This window comes from Mus caroli, chromosome 8 (assembly GCF_900094665.2).
Source record: "Mus caroli chromosome 8, CAROLI_EIJ_v1.1, whole genome shotgun sequence".
Taxonomy (NCBI): domain Eukaryota; kingdom Metazoa; phylum Chordata; class Mammalia; order Rodentia; family Muridae; genus Mus; species Mus caroli.
In genome coordinates, this window is record NC_034577.1 from 77,857,643 (window position 1) to 77,877,430 (window position 19,788).

The window sequence follows — 19,788 nt, forward strand, 5'->3', positions numbered from 1 at the left end:
TTCTGCTCCAGAAAGAGTAAAGCTGTGTTTCAAGCCCTCAGTATCTGCAGCTATGTTTCAAGTCCTCAGGATCTGCAACTATGTTTCAAGCCCTCAGTGAATGCAGCTATGTTTCAAGTCCTCAGTGTCCTCTGGCCTCGTTCCTTTTCATGAGACAAAGTGAAAACCAGTGAGTTTAATTAAAGTTAATTAAATATCATTACAGGTTGTATATGAGCATGGCAAAATCCCAAATGGCCAAATATGGAGAAATACTGGGCCAGTCTTTGACTTCATCTTTGAGAGCAAAAGTATAATTCTAGGACTGGAGTGGTGGTTCAGGGATAGCAGTGCTTACTGCTCTTGCGGACAACCCACATGCTGGCTCACAACCCTGTGTATCACCAGTTCCAGGAGATCTGATGGTTCTTCTGGTCTCTATGTGCTCATACAAGCACATGATATAATATAATATAATATGCATAAAATTAAATAAGTACTTTTTAAAGTATAAAGATGTTTAGAGAGTGTTATTTTCTATCATTCCTCGCCCCTTTCAGTCTTCACTACTCAGAAGAGTAGGGGAGGTTGGGCAGAAGAAATAAAAATATCCCTAACTATGTCTCCACCTGTCTTCCAAGATGCTGTCTGTGGTTTGTTGCAAGTGAGAGATGATGAGCTGATCCCTCGGAGCACAACAGCGAGTTCCTTTCGCAGCCAAGCTCATCAGCACTTATGGTGATTGTATATTGTGGGTTCTGGAAGCCAGCGATGTGTCTTCTGTGCACCTCTCTCCCAGGGTGTTTGTAAGACACGTGTTTTAAAAGATGGGCCTTTGGTTTGCTTCCCAGCCACAAAGATGTGAACACTTTAAAAACTGCTATGTATGCCTAAAGCTGACCTCACAGAAGAATAGGGGAGGGTAATAGGCAGGAGGGGGCAATGAGGAGAGAGAGATACAGATGGGGACAGGTGGTAGTGCCATTTTAGATGGCATAGGAAGATTCTTCACGCTACAAAAGGATTGATCACAGCGTTCCTGTTGAATAGAAAGTTCTGTGCATTTTAAGAGGATTTGATTTATAAGAATCTTTTCAGCAACACAGCTGCTGGGTGAAGCAAGCTATTCACACTGACTTGAAATCTATTTCGTGAGCCAGGAGTCCAGGGTGCTGTGGAGTGATAAAATCCTTTTAGTTTCTAATTGACGAGTGATATTGACTAGCACAGTTAGGAGTCCAAGAATTGAGCCCCAGCCAGTATGTTCCTGTAGTAAATATCCCTGGACATATAGAATGCTTGAGTATTGATTCATTTATGTACTTATGGCTGCTGTTCTGAAGGGCTTAGTGCTTTGCAGCTTTAGAGTCAAGATCCCTCCAGAGAACTTGTGTTAGAATGCACCTGGCTGTACAGCATGAACCATCCAAAGCCATGGTCTCTAGTGAAGATACTTGGCCCCGCACATCGCTGCAAAGCACAGACTTCATGCGTCTGTGGATGGGAAGAGCACAGGGTTGAGGGAGCGGCACATATGAAGTTGGAGGTCTTTGCCTTGAAGTCAAATCCCAGGCTTTCTTTCTGGTGAGGCAGCTTTGATTCAGGCGGCTGATAGTTCTTTTCCTCCCTTCCATGGTCTCTTCTGTTGGGTTGTCATTATGACTTGTGTCCTGGAGAAATTTCCCAAGAGTTGTAGGGTCTTTAAAGGCTCTCTCTCTCTCCCTGGCATCCCTGCTGTAGAGGCACAATAGCAAAGTGTCAAGGTGAGAACTCCCAGAAACACAGCTACCACACTGCTGAGCCCCCATCTCTACCTGGCAAAGAAAACAATGAACGGTATTTGTCTCACAGGTGTGAAGACCCATTCTCCATAGCATTTCATTCCTGGGCAGGCAAAATAAAGAGAGATAGGGCAAAAGCAATCATTACCAATGGCAGGTGTTGACTGAGCATCAGAAAGAGAAGAGGGAAAAATATGATTTTTTTTGAGATCTACTTTGCATAGTTATGAGAGAAAACCTGAGGAGAGTGACCTTGAATGAACCCCAAGAATGCGGGCTGGAATGACCTTTAGCTGTGAATAGAACAGGATGCTCACTCCCTGGGTGTAAGCAGCAGGCCATGCAATAGCTAGGATGACACACCCTCCTCATCTGCTCTGAGGTTTGCTTTAACCCAGGGAAGAAACAGAAAACACACCTGCAACTTCCCTGGCCTCTCTTCTGTGGCCCAGGGCATGTAAAATGGCTCTGCTATCTGGATCCCAAGGGAGAACAATACAGATAACCATGCCAAAGGCGATGCTGACGAGAGCCCCAGCCAGCCTGTGATGACACACTGTCCTGGCAGCAGACAGTCTTCTGGAGGATTAGACTGAAGTTCCAGCCACGTTTGCCACTTAGAGGACACGTGTGGTTTCTCCACTCAGAGCAGCTGCCATGGTTACTCTTTTTCTGACTCACGTTAACTCACCTTCACTTTATAGTGAGTGTCTAAGGATCTGAGAATTGCTAAGGGACTCGAGATAAATACAGAATTTGGGGAAGTGGGAGAATTTTCAGGGTCCAGGCATTGACATTCTGCTCCAGTTGCTCACTCTTCCTCTTGCCATCAGCCTTCGGAGCATCTATCGATCAACCCATCGATCTACTGGGAAGTGCACATTTCAAGCAAGTTTCTCCACCAGCACTCTTAAGGGATCAGTGTTTCTATAACTCATTATGGAACAGGCAACAATTGCCCTGTTGGGTTTATGGAGTTGTGAGGCTCAAGTGAGGTAAGGGGGTGAGACATTAAGTGCAGCACAAATGAATACACTTTCATCCATCTGATAAGTGCTTATTGGGAATGTTAGTGTCGGAAGCAATTTTGCTTGTTTGCTGAGGCTTTGAGAACATTAACTCTCAAGAGCATCATTTTGGGGATGAAGTTGATTTCATTGTACTGGGTTGTCCACAGTCTTTTAACACATCCCTTTCAAGATCTCCATGACCACTATTGATTACAGACATAAGTACAGACACCTGAACTTGTACTTCACTAATGTCCTTCCTTCATACTTCTACGGTCTGTGGTGTTCACAGCACAGATACGCACTTTCTAAGAACACAGTTTTGCTCACTCACACACGTCCACGCTCATGTAAATGCAGCTGGTATGGTGTATAATAGTACTTAAAAGGAACCAATTTTTGAAACGATGGCGTGGAATGGGATGAGTTCTCTCTGGTTCTGCGTCTTCAAAAGCCATTTGTACTTTAAGGACCCATTGGAAAAGTGGGAAGAAAAACCCACTCTGCTAGCATGACTCAGGGCTGAAGAGCAAAGCAGTTTTAGGACCAAGAGGCAGAAGTAATACTACGCTGGGTTAGTGGTATCCATGGCAACACATCAGAGTCTGGTAAAGTTAATAAGCCTGCTTTCAGAACTCAGCTGCTCTCCTTGGTGCGGATGGGGCCTGGCTTGGCTCCTTTTTACGTTTTTATGACTGTCTTAGCTGATGCTTGTGCTGAATGCACCAATCCCTTCCCATTGCCTAACTGAGCAGGGCTGATGGCAGCCTACTTGGATCAGCTGGCCATGAGGGAGCCTTAGTGTAGACTTTGAGGGTCCCTGTGAGATGCAGTTATCAGCTCCATTCTCATCATGCAAAATAAAGACTTCTTTACTTAGCCACAAGGTCAGTTTGCTGGGGAACGTCTCAGCCTTGCCTCCTGTTCTTGCTACTTCAGTCCATGCCTGTTGGTGCCTCTGTGTGGCTCAGACACTCCGTGTGAGCAATGAATGTTTAATCCCAGCTCAGCCACCCAACACTTAATTCTTCCTCTTTGTGATGCAGGATATGTGATTACCTTGTGAACCCCAAGATTGTGAACTGGACAAACCTTGTTGTGGTGTGGCTCAGCCCTAGCACATGGCTTTAATCCAAGACCTTTCTGTAAACAAGAGCTCAATAAAGTCAACGATACGGGCTGGTGAGATGTCTCAGCGGTTAAGAGCGCCACCAACTGCTCTTCCAAAGGTCCTGAGTTCAAATCCCAGCAACCACATGGTGGCTCACAACCATCCATAATGAAATCTGATGCCCTCTTCTGGAGTGTCTGAAGACAGCTACAATGTACTTACAAATAATAAATGAATAAATAAATATTAAAACAAAAGAGAAAGATTGTTATCTCTCTCTAAAAAAAAAATAAAGTCAACGATACTCCAAGAGGCAGATTAAGCAACCAATTGACAGGGAGTGAGCATAAGAAAACCCAGGAAAGAGAAGGAGAGTCTTTGAGTTGAAGGGTATAAAGACAGCGTGCAGAAGGAGAAGGGGTTTTTCCTTCTGGGACATCAGTGGAGTAGGAAGGTCAGCTAGGTGCTTTCTCTGCCTCTGTGAGCTAGCCTGCTTCCAGCACAGCATCTGGCTTCTGTGCCTTCACTGGTAAATCGAATGTTTGGGATTCTGTTTTTGTTTTGGTTTTGGTTTGGTTTGGTTTGGTTGTTTTTTAATGAGGATTAAGCAGTTTATTTTATATTCAGTCTACAAGACCCGGCATGCAGTAAACCCATGTCTCACTTATAAGAGGCAATGAAGTCATAATTAAAAACAATGTGCCTTGTGCCATATGATTTTTTTATTTTCTTTATTTACATTTCAAATTTTATCCCCTTTCTTGGTTTCCCATCTGAAAACCCCCTATTCCACCCCACCTCCCCCTGCTCACCAATCCACCCACTCTCACTTCCCTGTCCTGCCATTCCCCCTACACTGGAGCATAGAGCCTTCTCAGGACCAAGGGCCTCTTCTCCCACTGATGTCCAACAAGCCCAACCTTTGCTACACATGCAGCTGGAGCCATGGGTCCCTCCATGTGTACTCTTGGTTGGTGGTTTACTCCCTGGGAGCCCTGGGGGTACTAGTTGGTTCATATTGTTGTCCCTCCTATGGGGCTGCAAACCCCTTCATCTCCTTTGGGTCCTTTTCTAGTTCCTCCATTGGGGACCCTGTGCTCAGTCCAATGATTGGTTGTGAGCATCCACCTCTGTATTTGTCAGGCACTGGCAGAGCCTCTCAGGAGAGAGCCATATCAGGCTCCTGTCAGCAAGCACTTGTTGGCATCCACAATAGTGTCTGGGTTTGGTGGGGATTTTGTTTTTTAAGAACAGCATCTGTGCCTCGGTTTCCTCACCTTTAGGAAAGTTAACTGATAAGAGAATCTTGCCTAGTATTGACAATGGTGATTACTTTTTTTTATTTTATGTTTTTATTATTTTACTCTTTTGCTTTTGAGAGAGTTTCACTCTAACATAGGCTAACTTAGAATCCCATCAACAACCCAGACTGGCTTAGAATTTCCTCAGTAGTCCAGGCTGGCCTCCAATTCCTTTTGCCTTTGCTTCCCAAGTGCTGAGGTTACAGGTGGCTGCGTCTATACCAGGCCCAGTGTGGGTTTTAATTTTAACGGATCAGAGATGCGTGGGGGTTAGAGAGTAGAGCAGGGCTGGCGGTTCCTGCTCACAGTGGCTGAAGATGAGTCAGAGAGATGAGAGGCATAAATAGCTCCTGTCTGTCAGCTCTTCCCTGCCTCTACCCAGTCTGCAGACCTGTCCACCCCTTTCCTCCACCTCATTCCCAAAGGCACTCCTTTGGCTCATCTGTAAATCCTAACCAAGCCCTGTAAGCAAGTGTATTAATAATAATTCCTCCAGTAAGTAGGAATTGAGTGTTCCCTGGGTATTGGAGGAGGAACTCCTATTGTGAATATGAAATGAAAAATGTTTAGTGTATTGTTGAGAGTAACTGGGTTTTTCTTGGCTCTTGGGTGGGCTTTTAAATCAAGAGTTAGGATGATAGATGCTTGCAGTCACCCCAAACTTCTACCGAGTAAGTGGCCTTCCAGTTCTTGTCTGGCAGAGTTGAAGAATGGAATTATTGTACCACGGAGGTGATCTTTAAAAAGAGTATTTTATTATAGAAAGCTTCAGAGACAGAAAGATGCAGAGCTCCTGCATCAAGAGCAGGTCCCTGGGAGTGGGTACCACTGCGAGTTGCAGCCTTCTAGTTAGTAATGCTTCGTATGGATGAGCCGGCCAGCCCAGCTCTCGCTCCAGGTGTCTAAGTGCCTCTTGGTTTCAGTCAGTCCTCATTTATGATTCCAAGGGAAGGGGTCTTCATTTAGGGGAAAGAGATGAGGAAACACCAGAACCCTTTCTTTCTTCCTTTCTGACACCCCTGTTCTCTGGCCAGGGCAGGACCAAAGACATTCCAGCTAAACACTTCTGGCATTTCAGGCCTCAGGAAAGGATGGAGTTGCCCATGGTGTAAAGGATATTTCCAGCTTTTAGCTAAAGAAAGAATCCATTCCTTTTGTAGGGTCCCTTACTTTGAAATGCCCAGCCACTTCTGGTCTGCTGTTCTCAATAGATAATGTCAGTTAATAAAACTCTGGGAATGGCCTTATCTCCCTGAAATAGCAAAGGAGAGACAGAAAAATAAACAAAACCAAACCACACAAATGATGTGTATGGTACTGTCAGGACCTCTGACTCCCACCCACCAGGAGCACAGATATTCTTGTACATTGTAATGTAGGGGACAGACAACAGGTTTGCCCTGTTTGGTCTTTTTCAGTGCAACAGTTATAAATTGAACATGTTCCTGTCGGCCTTGAGCCAGTGGGCACTGTCAACGTCAAAAAAAAAGTGCTATACAAAAATCAAAATAAGATATAAAAAAGTGGGCACAGAGTTGGTGTGCTGGATAATCTTAACTTTGTAAGGGTCCGTGATTCACCGAAGAGTGATACCCAGCAGAATGGAAAAGTTGTAGCAAACAGAACACAGGTCGTCAGCTTGGATCCATAATTTGACTTTGAGTTGTTCTTTTTGTTGCTCCCAGAGACTTCTCTTAAAACCCCTCTCCAAGCAGAGGCTGGTCCTTGGCACTGTGGGGATGGGAGATTCCACATACAGGTCTGTTTTCTGCAATCTGGAAGTGGGAGATACTGGTGGGTTTGGAATGTGGATCTCCTTGTTAGAAGCTTCCACGGGTGTTACAGGCCAAGTCAATGCTCCTGTCCAGAGCTTCCCTGTCCACCTGAGCCTTTCAGGTCATTAACTCCCCAGGAAGGTAGCATGTCCATTCTGTCAGAATGTGACTGTCCCAAACCCTACCTGAGCTGTCTCAAATGTTCATTAGTATTTTAATAAGTTAATGCACACAGGTACTAGGCAAGCCCACAGTTTAGAATGATGTGACATCCTGGAAGATTTGGAGAGTACCCTCATGACATAGAGGATGAAATGGAGCGGAGAGACCTGTGTCTGCTCTGAAAATCTGGGTTGCTGGGCAGTTTCCCAAGAGCAGCTGGAGGAAAGCACCCAGCTGTGTTGGAACACCGTTACTTGACTCCCAACCCTTTCCCCCACAACCCCGTACACTCAAAAGCAGCAGCAAGAGGCCCTGGTCCCAACAGAAGAGGAGTCAAGTTGCCCACCAGGCCCACTGATTATACAGTTATGCCAGTGGCAAGGAATAGGGTAGGCTGAGTTGGGAGCACAGTCCCTTAGCCTGCCACTGGAGTCAAGGTTCACAGGCCCAGCTCACCACCTAGACACATTGCACTTCTGTGCCCACGAGCTTCTTCTCAAGTGTGTTTTACAGGATTTGGTTCAGCCACTGCTGCTTTTACATCAAAGACCTCCTAACCAAAGGGCCTCCCCAGAGTTCTTCTTGCAAGTTCTTCCTCCATCTTTCTGAACTCTCCACTCATCTTCTCCAGGTTGTAGCACTCACTTCTATGTATGGATAAGGATTTTTCAAATTCCACTTTGCCTTTAAGTTTGGCTCAAATTTGGTCTCTTTCTAGAACTTTCTCCCCTCCCCTTCCTCTTCCAGGAGACTCTCTCATGACATTTCTTTAACCAGACAACCAGACATTCTTTTTACCATCATAGCAGAAAAAGCTAGTAAATAAGGCAGATTTCACAACAGGGAATACCATGGATTCAGGCCCAGTGGAAGCTGCACACCCTGTTCATAGACTGACAGCTGACCTCTGCTCAGACTCACTGGTTGCATGGATTTGGGGGCTCAGTCCCCTACCTCCATTGTGTTTAGATGAGGCCACCCAAAATGGTTTTGACTGAGAGGTTCTCTGTTTTCAATATAGTAAACAAACTCACTTTAGAGGAGACAAAAGTGCCATGTGGACTGAGCACTCTATACCTAGAACCAAGTCATGCGTGACTCCTTTCATTCTACCTGACCAGGTGATGGGATTCTCAGGGGGAAGACAGACATTTCAAATGGAGACTTAACTCCTCTTTGGGATCTGTGTCCCTTACAAGACCCCAGAGTCTTAGCACAGCTGTGTGAAGTTTATGTAGGAGTCTGGGGGAAGTCTGGAAGCCAAGGCTTGGCACATCTATGAAATGGATGCATATTGCTGACAGATGTTCACCTGCTTTATATGATGGGTATGTGGGCCATTTTGGCACTCTGAAAAGGAGTGCTAGAGAACTGGGCCAGAAATTTGAAGTTTTCTGTTTGGGGATATAAACTTTGGGTAGCTAATTACCTGGCAGAATTAATTATTTTGACACAATGAGCAATAATGCACAGCCTACACACAGAAGAATATTAAGAATAGCAACTAAAATGTGGGATCGTGTGAGGCCATCATACATCCCTGTCACAGTGGTAATCAAGGGAAGACCCAACCACAGCCAATCAGATGCATGGGTATTTTCTGCTGGGATCTTTGCTAGGATAGTGGGGAGGCTAAACTGTGAAGAAGGATTAGGGCAGGCTGTCAGGAGTTCGTCCTCACAGCACATAACAACAGCCTCTTATAAAAGACCAAGCATGAAAGAAGCCAGCATCTGCCTAGGGACACCAAGAATAAACAACAAATATAGCGCTTGGATGCCTTGGGCCTGATGCTAAAGCTGCCACAAATATCTTGACCATGGAGACTTGCTCTTGTCTCTTACTTGGGTTATTTTTAGTTGGTTTCTTCTACCTGCACCTTGGCTCTCACTATATAACACTCTCTAAACGAGGTAAGGGATAAAACGCTATTTCTAAATATCTGTCTGGGGAATCAGACCGTCCCTTGGAGGCCTGCCTTGCGCTGCTGCTGACTTACAGATGGGACACAACGACTTCTGAGGAGCCCGGCACAGGTCACGTGAGTACTCTGGTTTTACAGCCGGCACAGCTTTCACAGCTAGCGCAGGAAAGCAAAGGCCAGCGAAGTGTGCTCGTGAGAGACTGGATGACACTGTTTCCAAACATTTCTGACTCAGGAGGCAGCCAGACTTCTGGTTTACAAGATCCATCTCAAGACCAGAAGTGACAAAGGATCTGTGATGTGACTATAACAGGGCCGAGCAGCCAGCTGCTGCTCTTGGTGTCTCAATTCACAGTGAAAGACCCAATTCAAGGTACACAGGTGTCCTCCTCCTTTCTCTACTGTCAACATGCAAGGTTTCAGAAGCTGTGAGTGACTCCAAGACTCTGCCGATAACGCCCTTGCCTGTAGCTCCCTGATACTGTCGGAACCTTCTTCTCACGTCTCTACCCTCGGGCCTTTTCCTGGGCTTTGCGGAGGCAGCTAAAATTAGCTTCTGCTTCTAAACCACTCGAGCCCAGCTGGCACAATACCGCAACCGAGGAACTGGATTGGGTGGGGTGCAGGGAAAGGAAGTATACGGCAAAATCCTCCTTCTCCGAAAGCGCTTGGCAGGAGCCCACGGTTCCGGTTTATCCTGACAATTCCAGATCAGGAGTAATACGACTGGATGTGTAGAAAGCCTTAGAAACATACTTTTGTTATTTCATCAAAACATTCCTGGGGAGCAGGAATATTGTTGAGGCAGGCTATGTGTCATTATTGACATCGAGGGAGAAAAGGAGAGAGTTGGTCTGGCTCAGAGACTAGAGCTCCTGTCACAGGTAGAAATGACATTTGCATGGCTCCAGAGACAACAGATGTTCACTGGCCATTTGCTGGGCACAAAACCAGGGGACCTCTGCCTGTCTTCTCCACTGGCTCTAAGCATTAGGCAAACGACACTCAGAGGAGAGAGGTAATGTGTGCCCGTTGGTGAACTGTGAGGAATGTGAAGGTTGTGAGTTTGAAAGGGTGTGCATGTCTTAGAATACACACTTCTGTGTCTGAACGGCAGGATGCTGTGGCTGTGAAGAGTGTGTACTCACACGTGTAGACATGTAGGCTGTGTGCTGGGTGAGATGCTCAGTATCTCATTTAATCTTCAAACCTCTGAGGCATAGGGATAGCTAGGGTTTAAAAAACAAACACAAACAAACAAACACCCCCCCCCCAAAAAAAAACCCTGAAGTACAGGGAGCCTTGGTGATACCCAAGTCTATATTTCTCATGAGTGGCAGGAGAGGTGTCCAGCTGAGTTTCCTGGGCTGGAGTCTATCCTTTCCATGTCTACTAACATGGACGGCAGGAAGAACTTGTCCCAGGGTGGTCTAACTCTATGTTAGATGTACAGAATTTCCTGTCTTTTCATCAATTTGTTGATGTCTGTTCATCACACACATGAAGGTGTGTGTGATGAAGATTGAAACAGGGCCTTAAGTATGTGTGCCAGGCAAGGGCTTTGCCACTGAATTACATCCCTTGCCAGGTTTTAGACAAGGTCACTACGTATCATGAGCTAGCCTTGAACATACTTGATTCTCAAGCCTCGGCCAACTGAACGCTTGAGTTGCAGCCATGCACAATTGATACATTTTTTTTTTTAATTCATAAAAGATTCTCTTTGGAATCCTCTTTGGAAATGTTACCACCATATGCTGAGAAGGCTATTCCTTCAGCCAAGGGTGATTTTCTTGTAAACAACAGTAGAGACTTTGGATAATGTATCCAAATTAATGTATTCAATGTGAATAAAAAGAAATTTGTTAGAAAGATGAGTGCTTTATTGTTCTTACTCATTGAACAACTGTTTGTTAAAACCTGAGGCATCATTTCCTGTGCTAGGAGACATCCAAGAACAACATAAAGATTCTTACACTTAATAGAATTCAGTTTCTCCTTAGGAAAGGGGAAGGGTTGGTGAGAAGACAGAAAATAAACAGTAAAGTAAGTGAGGTGTGTGGTGTTTGAATGAGAAACGTCCCAGACAGGTTCATGTATCTGAGCACTTGGCCTTGAAAGTCTGAGTAGAGGGATAGCAGGCTCTAATTTCCAATAGGAAGATGAACTCTGACTGCTGGGAAGCAGGACCAAGGGGGAGCAAATGACTAGAGAAGCCTGCAGGCCACTCACAAGGCTTAGTAGCACATCTTGCAAGAGATGTCAACAGTCAGGCGGTGCTCTTGGGGAATCTGGACACAAACTGAGGTGAGAGCCTTCAGAGATTCCTCAGTGGCTACATGAGCAGTTCCGGAAGAAGCCAGGAGTCCAGGGACCCAAGCTTTTCACCCAAGCAGCTAGAGAATGGAGCTGAATGTGATGGGTGAGGAGGCCTCTGATTACAAGTCTGAGGGGACAATCAGAAACTACCTTAGGGTGTTGCTGAGCTGTCAAGAAGGAAGGTGGACGTGAGCTGAAGCTGAGGAAGAAGACTGAGAAGGAGATAAAAATTTTTTTTCCACCAAACCGAAGGTGATTCCTGGGCTCCCCACTTCCAAATATTATATTGATTTATTTTCTGTTACTTCGATAAAACACCATGTCTTCAAGCAACATAAGGAAGGGGTTCTTTTGGCCTACAGTTGTAGAGGGCTAAACATCTAGAATGGCTGGAGACCACATCTTCTATGTAAGAAACAGACAGAACCGGAAATGGGTTAAGTCTATAATCTCACAAACCCACCCCAGTGACATACTTCCTCAAGCAAGGCTGGATTATCTAAAGATTACACATACACACATACACACACACACCAATTAGCATCATCAGTTGAGGACTAAGTGTTTAAATACATGAGCCTATGGAGGACATTGCTCATTCAAACCACAACAAATCCACTAGGAAATGGCAGGAACCATAGCGGCTTTTCAGTAGCAGGATCATCAGAGATTTTCCTCAAAGCAAAACAAGAACAGGGTACTGTGTCTCTAGAGGTGTCCTGGGCAGGGCTAGCTGTGGGCATTGGCAGGGATCCAGAGCAGGGCTAGCTGTGGATATAGCTGATGTTTCGTTCTTAGCCTCCCTGCTGTTGTCAAATCAGGATAAGTGATGTTCCTGGCAGGCTGATTTCCATCTGCTCAGAAAAATGTCCATGTCTACGTGGAGAGTGATAGCATGTGCGGGCTATCTCGTTAAACACTATTTATCTCCTAAAAAGCAGTGGGCAGCAGTTTAATCAAAGTCAGGGCAGATGAGATTTGCAACACCCGAGTCACTTTTCATTCTGTGTTTTCTTCTTTAGAGAACAGCCATTTCCACTCCCTGCATCTGCAAAGAAAGTGGCCTGTTAGTTACAAGGCCCACCTACATCTGGGAAAGGAACTGGCAGATTCCAGCCTTCACTGGCTCTAACAATTCTACCCCTTGTCCATAGTCTCTGATTATCTTGGAAACAGAAAAGAATGGGGAAATTAGAATGTAAATAAAATGAAAGCTATAGTAATCTCATTCCTGCACACATAGGGAGGGAGACCAAAACAGGGAATAATAAGATCATTCTTTCTCCATTTTAGGTCTTCCCACAGAAGTGCATCCTGTGTGGAATGGCAGATTCCATTTCTGGTGGGTTTTCAAGAGATTATAGATTCTATGTTTTCTACTCTAGTCCCTCCCTCTCTCTCCATAGTGTGTGTGTGTGTGTGTGTGTGTGTGTGTGTGTTTCTGTCTCTTTCTTTCTCTATACATCACCCTAATGATAGGGGTTGAGCCCAGAGCCTTTTGTATGTTAGGTAAGCATTCCACCCCTGATCTACCATCCTAGCCCTAGATTTCATTCTTGAAAAAAAATATCCAGTGTGTTTGTGATCCTGTGCCTTCCATTCCCACTCATAAATACCTACAGAAAATAAACTGTATCTTACTATTATGGGTTGTCTTCTCCCTAGTTTAGACATGTTGAAGTCTAAAGTCCTATAATTCAGAATGTGGCTATATTTTTCTTTTTGTTTTTTCTTTTATTGGATATTTTATTTATTTACATTTCAAATGTTATTCCCTGTCCCGATTTCCCCTCCAGAAAACCCCTAACCCATCCCGCTCCCCTGCTTCTATGAGGGTGCTCCCCGACCCACCCACCCACCCACTCCCACCTCCCCTACTCCTGGCATTCCCCTACACTGGGGCATTGAGCCTTCACAGGACGAAGGGCCTCTTCTCCCACTGATGCCCAATAGGGCCATCCTCCACTACATATGTGGCTGGAGTCATGGGTCACTCTATGTGTATTCTGGCTGGTGGTCTAGTCCCTGGGAGCTCTGGGAGTCTTGAAGAGGTCAGCTCAGGACCTTTGGAAAATTCCACCAGGCATTCCTCCGGGAAGAGAGAGATCATGAAGCACGTAGGCAACCCTCCCCTCCATAAGGGAGAGGCTGATTACCTCATTCCCTAAGGACCAATCAGTTTAAAAGTCATCTATTCTGCCAATCACATTGGGCCTAGTGATTGTCATTCTATTCTGCCTCTGGAAACTGTATAAAAACTCATGGAATGGGTCGCCTAGGGTTGCTGCCTCTCCTTCTGGTGCAGGACATCCCAGAACACTGGAACAATAAATTCCTCTTGCTTTTGCATTGCTCCTGGCTCCATGTGGTTCACTCAGAGGGTCCTTGGTAGGTAAGGCTTGCCAGAGTCTTACCGTCTGTTTGGTTGACATTATTGTTCTTCCTATGGAGTTGCAAACCCCTTCAGCTCCTTTAGTTCTTTTTTTTTAACTCCTCCATTGGGGACCCCGTGCTCAGTCCAGTAGTTGGCTGTGAGTATTCACCACTGTATTTGTCAGGCTCTGACAGAGCTTCTCAGGAGACAGCTTATAACAAGCTTCTGTCAGCAAGCACTTCTTGGCATCCACAATAGTGTCTGGGTTTTGTGTCTGTATACAGGATGGATCCCCAGGTGGGGCAGTCTCTGGTTGACCTTTCCTTCAGTATCTGCTCCACATTTGGTCCTCATATTTCCTCCCATGAGTATTTTGTTCCCACTTCTAAGGACTGAAGCACCCACAGTTTGGTCTTCCTTAAGAACTTCATGTGGTCTGTGAATTCTATCTTGGGTATTCCAAGCTTTTGGGCTAATATCCACTTATCAGTGAGTGCATACCATGTGTGTTCTTTTGTGATTAGGTTACCTCACTCAGGGTGATATTTTATAGTTTCATCCATTTGCCTAAGAATTTCATGGCATCATTGTTCTTAATAGCTGAGTAGTACTCCATTGTGTAAATGTAATGGATACATTTTCTGTATCCATTCCTCTGTTGCAGGACATCTTGGTTCTTTCTAGCTTCTGGCTATTAAAAATAAGGCTTCTATGAACATAGTGGAGTGTGTGTCCTTGTTATATGTTGGAGCATCTTTTGGATATATGCCCAGGAATGGTATATCTGGGTCCTCAGGTAGTAAGTACTCTGTCCAATTTTCTGAGGAGCCATGAGACTGATTTCCAAAGTAGTTGTACCAGCTTGCAATCCCATCAACGGTGGAGGAGTGTTCCACTTTCTCCACATCCTCACCAGCATGTGTTGTCACCTGAGTTTTTGATCTTAGCCATTCTGACTGGTGTGAGGTGAAATCTGATGGTTGTTTTGATTTGCATTTCCCTGATGACTAAGAAAGTTGAAGGTGCTTTTTTGCCATTCAAGTTTCCTCAGTTGAGAATTCTTTGTTTAGCTCTGTACCCAATTTTTAACAGAGTTTAACTTTTTTGAGTTCTTTGTATATATTGGATATTAGTCCTCTATTGGATATAGGATTGGAAAAGATCTTTTCCCAATCTGGTGGTAGCTGTTTTGTCCTATATTTTTCCTAAAGAGGTAAGTAAATTAAAGTGGGGTCATTACAGTGGATACTATCTCATAGAGCTGAGGTCTGTACAATGAAAGGAACTTGGGGCACAGACATAGCTGATGAAGGAACTGGGAGACAATGACTTGTGATGCAGGAATCTTGATTGTCAGCTTAAGAATGTCACACCCTCTGGGTGTGCCTGCCAGGATGTTTCCAGAAGGTTCTCAATGAGCCTAACCTCAAATTTGAATAGACTATGGGAGTGTGAGTGTTTAATGGAAGGTGGGGTCTTGATGGAGGAATTAAGTCCCTGGAACTGTGTCCTGGTAGCTGTACCCTACCCAGGTACCTTTTATATTCTCTCTCTCTCTCTCTCTCTCTCTCTCTCTCTCTCTCTCTCTCTCTCTCTCTCTCGGCTGTACTCTACCAAGGTTCCTTCCTACAGCAAACCCCCCCCCTTTCTTCAAGTCTCCTGTAATGTGAGCTACTGCAATCTTCCGCACTCCCCTTCCCATGATGGGTTGAAACCTGTGAAGGAATGCTCTTCAGCCCCTTAGATTGTTTCTGTCAGGCAACGGGATATGACAACACAAAGAGCAACTGATAAAGACATCCACTGGCCAAGGAGAGGGATATCAGAAAACAGAAACAAACCAGACTGTCCACCCTCCATCTCATACTTCCTGTATTTAGAACTGTGAGACAATGAGTTTGACACTGTTTAAGCCACACATCTGTGGCCTTCATTGCCCCCTCTCTAGAAAACAAGTATATCTGATTTGAGGATGAAAGATCATCTTAATCAACCCCTGAATGAGGTACAGCCATTACAATTCTTGACAGAGGTGGTGAGCCAACACACCAAATTTGCTCCTAGCTAGGGTGGAGAGGTTGGGGGTGGAGGGGACCCATGCCTTCCTATCTAGCTGCATTGCAAAGAGAGAAAGGCAAAGCCCAGGATTATTAGCAAACACACTTGCCTTCCTGTTTAGAAAGTGTTTTCAGGATAAATTTATCTTAATAGCCTAGCTGAGGAAAATATTTATAGATACATCCTAAGTGGGCTCGGCTGTGGGACAGCTTTGGCAGCATTTGCACTGCCCTACAGTTACACGGAGTATTCCGTTTTCTTCCAACCATCACCTCATCCACTTTTCTTTAGGAAATATTTGCTGAGGGGAAAAAATTCTCCTGGAACTAAATGATTCAGTGTTTGGGAAACCAGCCAATTAAATGTGGTGCCAAAAATGTATTTAACCTTGAAAACACCTTCATTTAACCAAAGAAGAGCCCAGAGCAAGGAAGCAGCCTTTTGCCTCTAGAATGGCTATGCTGGGCTATCCTCTGTTCATTCAGTCAAAAAAATATTTATTGAGGTCTTACCACATACCAGACACATTGGTCGAGCAGTATCCAATGCCAGGGGGCATGAAGTCAAGTGGGAAAGACAGACAACAAGACCAATGGCTGCAGTGTCCTGTGACAGGAGCTAAAGTATGGTCATGGGGTCTAGAAGATCAGAGGAGGAGGTGGCAACTGAACGGACTTTATGGATGGTTAAGAGTTAAGAGGATAAAAGGTTATGGAGGACAAGGATAAGGAAATTATCAGGCTTGTTCAGGCGACTTGGTACAGAGCATGTGACTGTGCCTGGCATCATCAGTCCTACCTCATTCTGGATGTTGAGACTCCCTTGGTGCTCAAGGTCAAGTTTGAATTCCCAGCAAGAAGCTTCTTGCTTCCGGGGAACAACTGATACACACACGTTTAAGGCTGTTCCCACCACAGCACATTAGGTATACATGGTTGCAAGCAATGTCTCAATCCAGTCTATTTCAGAAAGCTCTTCCCAGATGAGCTTAGCTTTCTTTCATAATGTCCTGTTCATTCTCTACTGGGTAAGATTGAATAAAGATTTTCTTTGCCAAGGAACAACATCTGGTTATGAATTCTTGCCACTTCCATCTTTTCAGTGGTAGAGGCGGCTTCCTATGAACATGTGCACACAAAGGACAATGAATATTTCTGGCTGATTTAGGAGCTGTGAGTCTCATTCTCCACATTCAAAATGAACCATTCATAGCAGGGGTCCCGAGAGCCAGCCTGGAGACTCCAGGAGCGTCCAAGGATAAAGGTGCTGGGAGTTAATAATAACAGGCTGCACTCACTCACTCTCCAGCAGAATTTTCAAAGCCCTCATTTTCCTATTTTCCTGCTTCCCTCCCTCCTTCCCACCTTTTTTTTTTTCTTTTTGAGTTTAGATTGGATAAGTCAAATACAGGAAAGGTGAACATGTTTCAGGAGGGCAGTTTGCACTCTTCAGATCTTTAAACTCTTCCTGGATAAGTGTCCCCAATGTGAGTTGTGGCATTACTTTTCTGTTGGTGGGAAGAGTCTGCATGTGAAAGGCTCAAGGATGCAGAAATCCTGTCTGTTTTCAGAGAGCAAAGTGAGGCTCTTTGCCATACTGTCCTTTTGCCAGCAGAAGGATGGAGCTTTCTATATTCTTGAAGCTCAGCTTTGATGGGGATGTTGTTTCAGAGTATTCCTGGGTAGATGGTGGGTTATCTCTGCACACTCTAGGTTACTGTGGTACGGTAGCAACAGGTCAGCTATGGAATCAGCCTAGATGTCCAGATGAATGGGTTAACAACAACAACAAAACTGACACAAGATCAAGCTGGTCAGCACCCCACCACTGATGGGGGGAAAGAGGAGCTTATTAAGTCCCACCAGCTGACAAGATGTTGGAAATTGATGGCTGTTGAGGGAATGGAAGTTGTTTTCTTCAGGGATGTGGCCACTGGTAGATTGCCCATTGCCTTAGTTACTTTCCTATTGCTGCGGTATGACACCCTGACCAAGGCAACTTGTGGAAGAAAGGGTTTATTGGCTCTAGTTTCAGAGGAGATGGTCCATGGCCATCATGGGAGAAGGGCATGGCAGCTGGCAGGCAGGCATGGTGATGAAACATTACCTGAGAGCTCACATTTTGATTCACCAGGAGGAAGCAGAGCTTAGTGGGGGTGGCATAAGCATCTGAAACTACAAAGCCCACCTCAGAGACACACCTCCTCCAATAAGCCATGCCTTCTACTCCTTCACACATAACCCCACCAACTGAATATCAAGTATTCCAATATGAGCTGATAGAGAGGGTGTGTTGACTCATATCACTACACCTATGTTCATTCAGATAGCACTTACAGGATTTAGAGAGAGGAGGTGGAAGAGGAGATAAACACAGGAGGGAGGCATGTGGAAGAGGTCTAGGGGACTATGACTTGGAGGAATGGAGGTGGACATATAAAATACATGGTATTCATGTATGAAATTTTCAAAGAATACATAAAAATGCTCAAAAGTTTAAAAGAGGCAAGAAGGAAAATGTGTTATTTGCATGTAAAACAATTTTATTGATATATATTGGCAAATACAATACTTTTATTCAACCATAAAGCAGAGCAATAAATAAACTGAATAAACTAGATAGAACTGGAGATTATATATATAAATATGTCGTGTCAGAGAGACATGTGCTATGTATCTTCTCTCAGGCAGAAACTAGAGTTTTGTTTTTAAGTCATGGGATGGAAATAGAAGGGAGCTATTTGAGAGAAGGAGGGGACCAGGGATGAGGAAGGACAAAAGAGTAATGGGGGTGCATATTATCCAAAAATATATGTACAAAAAGAGAAATTTGTGAGTATCTACCATTGAGGCCCTGATATTTGATGATGTTGCTATTCTTGGATTCTTTTTTCTATATGAAATAGATAAAATTTAATGAGTCAGAAAAATACATTAATAAGGATTTCTTTTTTAAAAGCAGTTTCCTGGATGTTAGAATAGAGGTAGAATAGAAATATTTAAGAGGACCCCCATTCCCCTCTCCCACCCAGTTTCCTCTCTCCACCTGCCTGCTATAATTGTTTTATCCCCCCTTCCAAGTGAGATTCAAGCATCCTCACTTATGCTTTGCTTCTTATTTAATCTTCTTCGGGTCTGTGGAGTGTAGTAGGGGTATTATGTATTTTATGGCTAATATTTATTTATCAGTGACCACATACTATGCATGTCCTTTGGGGTCTGGGTTACCTCACTCAGGATGACATTCTCAAATTCCATCCATTTACCTGCAGAATTCATGTCTTTGTTTTTAGTAGCTGAACAGAATTCTACTGTATAGATGTACCATATTTTCATTATTCATTCTTCAAATGAGGGTCATCTATGTTGTTTCCAGTTTCTATTATGAATAAAGTTGCTATGAACAAATTGAGCAAGTATCCCTATATATAGTATATATATATATATATATATATATATATATATATATATATATATATACATTATAGTGGGTCATCTTTTGTGTATATGTCCAAGAGTTATATAAATGAGTCTTCAGGTAGAACTATTACCAATTTTCTATGAAACTGCTAGATTGATTTCCAAAGTGGTTTGCACCCCATCAGCAATGAAGGGGTGTTTCCTTTGTATAATACCCTCACCAGAATGTGCTATTATTTAGGTTTTTTATTTTAGTCATTCTGACTAGTGTAAGATAGAATCTCAGAGTCATTTTGATTTGAATTTCCCTGAGGACTAAGGACTCTGAACATTTCTAAAAGTTTTTCTTGCCCATTCAAGATTCCTCTGTTGAGTGCTCGCTTTGGCAGCACATATACTAAAATTGGAACAATACAGAGAAGATTAGCATGGCCCCTGCACAAGGATGACACACAAATTCCTGAAGTGTTCCATATTTTTACTCTCAATTCTGAATATCTATGCTCCAAATACAAGGGCAGCCACATTCATTAAAGAAACTTTATTAAAGCTCAAAGCACACATTGCACCTCACA

At 44.2% G+C, this 19,788-nt stretch overlaps 1 non-coding gene across 1 annotated transcript; it reads left to right on the plus strand.

The window, feature by feature from the left end:
• The first annotated feature begins 19,586 nt into the window (after nucleotides 1-19,586).
• Nucleotides 19,587-19,693, plus strand: LOC115031865. Its single transcript, XR_003837502.1, has one exon. It is a non-coding gene; the product is annotated as a U6 spliceosomal RNA (small nuclear RNA).
• The last annotated feature ends 95 nt before the right edge of the window (nucleotides 19,694-19,788 follow it).